At 38.3% G+C, this 7,872-nt stretch overlaps 1 protein-coding gene and 1 pseudogene across 1 annotated transcript in view; both read left to right on the top strand.

Annotated features, from left to right (window-relative positions):
• Positions 1-7,872, top strand: part of LOC102262253 (dystrophin) — a gene marked incomplete at its 3' end in the record, with an annotated part of 203,403 nt that overhangs the window by 185,144 nt on the left and 10,387 nt on the right. The gene's annotated exons all lie outside the window — the stretch shown is intronic.
• LOC102261949 lies at positions 2,343-4,262 on the top strand (annotated as a pseudogene).

Raw genomic sequence — 7,872 nt, 5'->3', positions numbered from 1 at the left:
GTTGGAGTCCTCCTTCACTGCAGCAAGCAAGCCTCATGTTCACTTCCAGCTGCCTGGCTGCCGGCTGCCATCTTGGCTGACAGTTAATTTGCATATACTCGCTGATTAGCCAATGGGAAGGGTAGCGGTCATACGCTAATTACCATGTTTCTCTTTTATTAGTGTAGATGGTATATTTTTACATTTTAATTTTTAAAATACTTTTTATCCATTTTAGAGAGGATAGGAGAGGGAGAGACAAAAACATCAATGGTGAGAGGGAATCATTGATTGGCTGCCTCTCACATGCCCCCTATATTAGGGATGAAGTCCACAACCCTGGCATGTGCCCTGACTGGGAATTGAATTGTGACCTCCTGGTTCATAGGTCAACACTCAACCACTGACCCACACTGGCTGGGTTACATTTTAATTTTTAAATGCAAATTTACCTATCTAGCTCTCTCAGAGTAATGCTTCTGCCCCTTAAGATATTAAAAATATTTCTGGCAACATAGTTAAAATTGCAGGCTTCTGTGAGACAAATACTGAGTTCAACTCCCATTTCCTCTCTTTATTAACTGTGTGACCTTGGGCAAGCTCTTAATCTCTATGAATCTGGTCTTCTTACTATAAGATGTGGACTGTAATAATCCCTTATTTTCTAAGGTTAAATTAGATAGTTTAATCGTGTACGGACTTCACTACACCTTAATAAACGGTAAACACTTCATGCATGATACTTGTATTTTGATTATAACTCCTATAGGCATTTAGAGGATAAAGAGAGCATTACAGATTAGAGCATAATCTAGAAAGTGGGAGCACCTACCTGGGAGGTACACAAGGCGATCCTCTGGTCACACGCATATTTTATTTAAAATTTAGAAAGAAATAAAAATTTATTAATTTTTAATATACAGGTTTTGGGATCATTTTATATAATATACAGGGTGGGCAAAAGTGTGTGGGCAAAAGTAGGTTTACAGTTCATATGGAAAGACACATAGGTTATGATTATTACAAGAACTTTATTAACTCAAAATAATGTCACAATGCAACTGTAAACCTAGTTTTGCTAAGCCCTGTATAGCATTGCTATCCACAGTGAAAAGCCTGTGTATTTGAAACACTTATAAGTAGAAGAATACTTATAATATTTTGTAGTAAAACAGGAGAGTCTCAGCAAATCGTTTTACTACACAAAAGTGTTCTAGTTACATCATCGCAGAGTAGTTGAAAAAATATAATACATATTTTCCTTTTTTAAAGTGTTTCAAATACACTGAATATTTTTTGTGTTGGAAAATAGCTCCAAGTACTATGTTATTTCTCAGATATTTCCAAAAGCTTTTAAAGCACTTGAGCTCTCCCTTCAAGGTAAAATTCTGTATTATCAACCATTAAGAAGGAACTGAATTTTATTAGAAATTCATGCCATGGAGAGAGCATTTAAAAAATGAATATTGGGCAATATTCTCATCATAAGTATGTGAGTTGTAAAATCTTCCACATCTACACACAGAAACATTAAAAGAAAAAATTCAGATCTATTTAAAATATTACAAATTAAATCAGTATGGTTTTGAAATCATATTATAAATATAAAAATATTTTCACTTGACATTTTAAGAAATCTAGATTTAGCTGATAGAAGGTGAAATTTTATTAGCCTGATTTAAAAAACCTGATGGGTTGGATAAAAGTGAATAGGGCAGGTAAATTGAATTGGTTCTCAAATTTGCTATTGAGCAAATTATTTTACAAATGTAGAATGTGCATTCACAAATATAATTTTTATGAAGATAAACAATTTACAAAATTGGAAAGCATCATTGTAATGAATCAGGAAAAGCTATAGAGTAAATGAAATTTGAGCTGGAACTTGAAGGAGAATATGATTTAAATGTGTTTGGGAAATAATTTTTATTTCATTTTGTTTTTAATATGTTTGTAGCAGTAGAAAAAAAAAACAAATAGGAAGGTGTAATATGAAACAGGTTATATGTAGTTTTACAAAGCCATGAAAGAGAGAATGGAAGGAAACATCTGAGCCCCTTATATGATAGGTTATGAATTTGGGACTTTATTCTGAGAGTAAAGCCACTGAAGGTTGTAGCATATGAGAATAACACTTTCAGTACAAACTTTGCAACTAATCTCGAGTTGGATTGAAGTAAGCAAACGATGGAGGAGAGAATGTTATTAGTATAGTTATAGTGTTATTTCAAGGCATGGTTTTGGAGTCTGCCACTGAGCCTTGGCTGTGGTGGCTGAGGCGGCGAAGGCGGCAGTGGCGGCGACAGCTCTGGGGTCTGCATATCGGGGTGTGTTGGCCGCCGCCGCTGCTGCTTCAGCTTGGTATGTACAAATGGCTGGTTAGGATTGTCCGCACCATTTTCCGCTTCTGCGACTGGTCGGTGCCCCCTGTGGGCCCTGCTGAAGCGATGGTGCTCGAACAGCACTCTGTTTTCTACAGTGGACACTGATGAAATACCAGCCAAAAGACCAAGATTAGATTGCTTTATTCACCAAGTGAAAAACAGTCTCTACAATGCTGCCAGCTTCCAGAGTTGGGGTTGGAAAGTGGGGCTTGAGGAAGAAGGCAGAGGCTCTCATGTGGCAGCCCTGGTGACTGGAAATAGATGTTCCATAGTAGAATTCTACCTCTACTCTAGAGATAGATCTAACTTTTGTGAATGCTAGTTGTCTGATTTGCCAGGAGCAAGCTTAATCTGGGAAGCCTAATCACAGAATGGTCTGAAGCTTAGAATCTAGCAATTTAAGCAGTTTGGTGACACATGTTTCTTTTTTTTTCTGTCTCTCAGGTTTACTTTGAACTCAGACGGCTATAATAGAAGACCAGGTGGCCGCCGCCATAGCAAAGGCAATCCAGAGAGTTCCTTAATGTGGAAACCTCAGGAACAGGTTGTAACAGAGGTGATTATTGAAGAGGGTGGCAAGGGTCTGAGGCGTCCCCATTGTACTGTGGAGGAGGATGTTCAAAAAGAGGAAAGAGAGAAGTACCGAAGGTTATTGGAGCAACTTAAAGGTGTTCATGGAAACTCTGTTCCTCCTGCAACTTCAACTCATCATAGTTCTCAAAGATGTCGCATGGATACATTAAAGACCAAAGGCTGGGGGGAAGAGCAAAGTCATGGAGTCAGAACAACTCAGTTTGTTCCAAAACAATATAGAGCTGCTGAAACAAGGGGACCTCTATGTCCAATGAGGAGTGAAAAGAGGTGTTCAAAGGGGAGAATTTCAGATATAGAGAAGACAGTTGGAATTAGACTTGAAAATGAAGGTAGGAGGGGACACCAGCTGGAACCTGACCTGTCCGAAGAAGTGTCAGCCCAACTCCGCCTGGGCAGTGGGAGCAATGGCTTATTCAGGAGGAAAATGTCAACACTTGAGACACAAGAAAAAATTGCTCAGGCAAAGAGAGAGATAAAAGAACAGATGATCTTCTTGAACTTACAGAGGACATGGAAAAGGAAATCAGTAACTCTCTGGGCCATGGCCCACAGGATGAGATCCTAAGTAGTGCTTTCAAATTGCGCATCACTCGAGGGGACATCCAGACCCTGAGGAACTTTCACTGGCTCAGTGATGAAGTCATTAATTTTTACATGAATCTTTTCATGGAAAGAAATAAAAAACAAGGCTATCCAGTACTTCATGCATTCAGTACTTTCTTCTATCCCAAATTAAAGTCTGGGGGTTACCAAGCAGTGAAAAGATGGACCAAAGGGGTCAATCTCTTTGAACAGGAACTAATTCTGGTGCCTATTCATCGGAAGGTACATTGGAGCCTGGTAGTGATAGACCTAAGAAAAAGGTGTCTTAAATATCTGGATTCTATGGGATAGAAGGGCAACAGGATCTGTGAAATTCTCCTTCAGTATTTGCAGGATGAAAATAAGACCAAAAGAAATGTTGATCTGAATCTTTTAGAGTGGACGCACTACAGCATGAAGCCACATGAGAATCCTCAACAGTTGAATGGGAGTGATTGTGGAATGTTTACTTGTAAAGGCATGGCTTTGTCAGGTGTCACCACTGCCATTGGGACGAGTAGAATGGTAATGGTCCTTATGCTGCTGCTGAGCTGTGCATTGGAGAATGTTTCCCAGCATGCTTTGCCTCTACCTACTATATGTCCTAGATGTCAGCAGCACCCTCCATCCCCAGCAGTGACAAGCAAAACTGACTCCTGCTATTGTCCAATGTTTTCAAGAGAGCAAAATAGCCACTGGTTGAGAGCCAGTGGTTTAAAGTGATGCAACTAGGAATAAAAAAGAAGAGGTGGATGTGAAATAAATTGCTTGCTAGACAGCTTTTAACTAATTGTTGAAGAAAAAAAGAGAAAGTCATTTTAACAGAAATAATTTTCCGTGTGTGTGTGTGTGTGTGTGTGTGTGTGTGTGTGTGTGTGTCTTTATGACGTATTTTCTATGTCAGCCTCTCTTGGGGCTCTGTTTGCTTTGCTACTCATGTTTTCCATTGGCCCATTTTATAATACAGGGTGGGCAAAAGTAGGTTTATGGTTGTATGGAAAATAATACAATAATTAACAAATAAGATTACAAGAATAAATTCTGCATTTTGCATACTTAAACTGTAAACCTATTTTGTCCCACCATATATACCTCCTTAAATCTTTTTTTAGTATCTTTCCTAAATTTTGGGGTGATAGCTTATAGACCACCCTGCTTTTTGACTCTTTTACTTCAAGATGTAAGAAATGTTAGTACAATGAGAATAAAACTTGTCAAAATGTTTCACATCTTTTATTTTTATCAAATGCAAGGAGCCCTTATGCACTCTTCTCAGGTCTCTGAACCCCAAGATGAAAAGCTTTAATTGTCAGTGGGATCCTGAAGTAGAAACTTGAAGCATGCTCAGTCTTGTTAGGAGCCAGTGATAAAACTGAAAAACTGCCCATTGTCTTTAGCTGACTCTACTTTCACCTTCTTGTCTACCTGCACCAAAAGGGCAGAGGACTCACTGTTCTGGTCTTTTATTACTTGCCTTGAGGCAGAGGTCAGAATTTGCAGCTGATAATGAAATCTACCCAGAGTGTTCCAGGGCTTAATATCATTAACATTTTCCTTACAAATGTCAACCTCTAAAGGCCTTAAAGAAAGGATCTCTTTCCTTGAAGACAATAGGGAGACAAACAATACAGAGCAAGGCAACAGGTACTATATACAAAAAGTGTGTGTTATATGCCATTGAATTGGCTCCAACTCATGCCAACCCTATGAATGAGTGATGTCCACAATGTCCTTCCTCGGAAAACCTGCTCAGTTCCTATAGACCCATGGTCGGCAAACTGCGGCTTGCGAGCCACATGCGGCTCTTTGGCCCCTTGAGTGTGGCTCTTCCTAAGCCTTAGGAGTACACTAATTAAGTTAATAACAATGTACCTACCTATATAGTTTAAGTTTAAAAAATTTGACTCTCAAAAGAAATTTCAATCATTGTACCATTGATATTTGGCTCTGTTGACTAATGAGTTTGCCAACCACTGCTATAGACTCATGCTGTGGCTTCTTTTATGGAGTCAATATGTCTCATATTTGGTCTTCATCTTTTCCTACTTCTATTTTCCCCAGCATTATTATCTTTTCTAAAGATCCCTGCTTTGCACGGCTAGCATGGCTCAGTGGTTGTGTGTCGACCTATGAACCAGGAGGTCACGGTTCCATTCCAGGTCAGGGCACATGCCCGGGTTGTAGGCTCGATCCCCAGTGGGGGGTGTGCAGAAGGCAACTGATCAATGATTCTCTCTCATCATTGATGTTTCTATCTCTCTCTCCGTCTCTGAAATCAATGAAAATATTAAAAAAAAGAAAAAGACCCCTGCTTTCTCACCGTGTGCTCGAAGTAGGCCAACTTTAATGTGATATGCTATTTCTGCTTTCTGCTCTGACATTGAAAGACCCAGTAACTTTGGTCTAATCCCCTTAGGAAAAAAAAGCCCAACTATTAACTTAAAGTATGGAAAATTGTTATCTAGCATATGTTAAGAGATTCATTAATCTATTCAGCAAATATCTGTTATGTTCTACTACATATCAGATATTGTATAGTGAACAAAATAAACAAAACTCTGCACTCATAGTCCACTATGAGGGTTTTTCTGAGGAATATGCCACACCACCTTTTCAGGAAGAAGGGAAGGAGACAAAAGCATGTAAAATAAATGAAGGAAAAAAAGAATTTATTGATATATGTGGAAGGTGATGGAAAATTCAAGTAGCTGATATACCTGAAGGAAGTGGAAATAACCATTATGTCTGGGGGAAAATTACCTACTTACGCAAAAATGTGTTACTTTAGTTCAATTTTTCTGCTGTTAATTCTTACCCAATGATTTTTTTCCCATTGATTTTTGGACAGAGTGGAAGGAACGGGGAGAGACAGAGAGAGAGAAAAACATCCATGTGAGAGAGACACATCGATTAGTTGCCTCCTGCACATGCCCTGTCTGGGGCCCAGGAATTCCTGCCCTTGACCAGAATCAAACCTGGACCCTTCAGTCTGCGGTCCAATGCTCCAACCACTGAGAAAAACCAGCCAGGTCTAGTTGAGTATTGTTTTACATCCTAGAATCTCAATAAAACCAAACACCCTTTTGTAGATTCTACTTATTTCGCTATTCTATGTTGCACTAAATAAGAAGAGTGAGGCAATGGATGCAATTTCATAAAGGCTGAATGGGAGGGTTTTACTGAATGTTAATAGAAACTATGTGCATATTATCTGTGGGTCTCACAAGGACCCTCTAAGTTAATATCATCATATCCATTTTGAAGTGTGTACCAGGAGTCTGAGGTTAATAACTTTGCTTAACCACAAACTTCTTGTAAATTCCTGAGCCTCGGGAACTTTAACTCACTCAAAGGAAGACATACTTGAAGTTCCCTGAAGTCAAGCACTGGTTCTGTGCACCATGATGCCTTTGAGACATTGTTACATACAGGGTTAGGGGTATGGTCAGGAGTGCAGTGAAATTTTACAGAAGACGAATTCAGACATACAAGAGTGAGAAAACAAGCATTAGGGTCAGTTTGAGGGATAGAGGTTGGAGAGAGAGGAAATAATCAATAGTGGCTTGTTCTTGAGTCCATTAAAATGAATGAGATTAAATATGGGAAGCAAATAGATTATCAGGTGATGGCAACTATGGTCCTGAGGGTCAAAATCAGTCTGCCACCTGCTCTTTTTAAATAAAGTTTTATTGGAGCACAATCATGCTCATTCACTTATGTGTTAACTATGGCTGCTTTTGTGCCACAATCTACAATGGCAGATCTGAGTAGGTGCAACTGGCCTGCAGTGGCCGCAAACTGAAAATAGTCAGTATTGAGCCCTCTACAGAAAAAGTTTAAGGCTTAATAGGAAGAATAAATCTACATTGAAATATTAATTAAGGGGGCTTGATACAGCTGTAGATAAGTTTAATATTTTTGCAGAATAATATAACTTCAAATTTAGTTAAATATAGACTTGTTGAATAAACTAACAAATAGCTAAGAACCTTAAATGATTATTCAAGAAATAAAGCAAAAAAAACCCCAAACTTTTAAATGGCCACATGGAAAAACATAATGATTAACTTTCCTTCATAGCTCACTGTTGAATAGTCTGTATGTATTATAGCAAACTCTACAGACTGCAGTGATTTTGGGGGGATATTATATAAGTGGCAGTGTATGTCAATTTGGAAAACAATGAGTTTTCATTATATACATTTAGTTTTGAAAATTTTTGGTAAGTAAAACCATTTGCCTAAAGCAATATGCTTATTAATTATTTTTATTTTATAAGTATCATCCAACAAGTCATATTAATTTTAGATATTTATAAAAGTGATTAAATATG

Source organism: Myotis brandtii, unplaced genomic scaffold (genome assembly GCF_000412655.1).
Source record: "Myotis brandtii unplaced genomic scaffold, ASM41265v1 scaffold835, whole genome shotgun sequence".
Classification (NCBI taxonomy): domain Eukaryota; kingdom Metazoa; phylum Chordata; class Mammalia; order Chiroptera; family Vespertilionidae; genus Myotis; species Myotis brandtii.
Note: the sequence above shows the minus strand (reverse complement) of the source record. Positions and strands in the feature narration are given on the sequence as shown.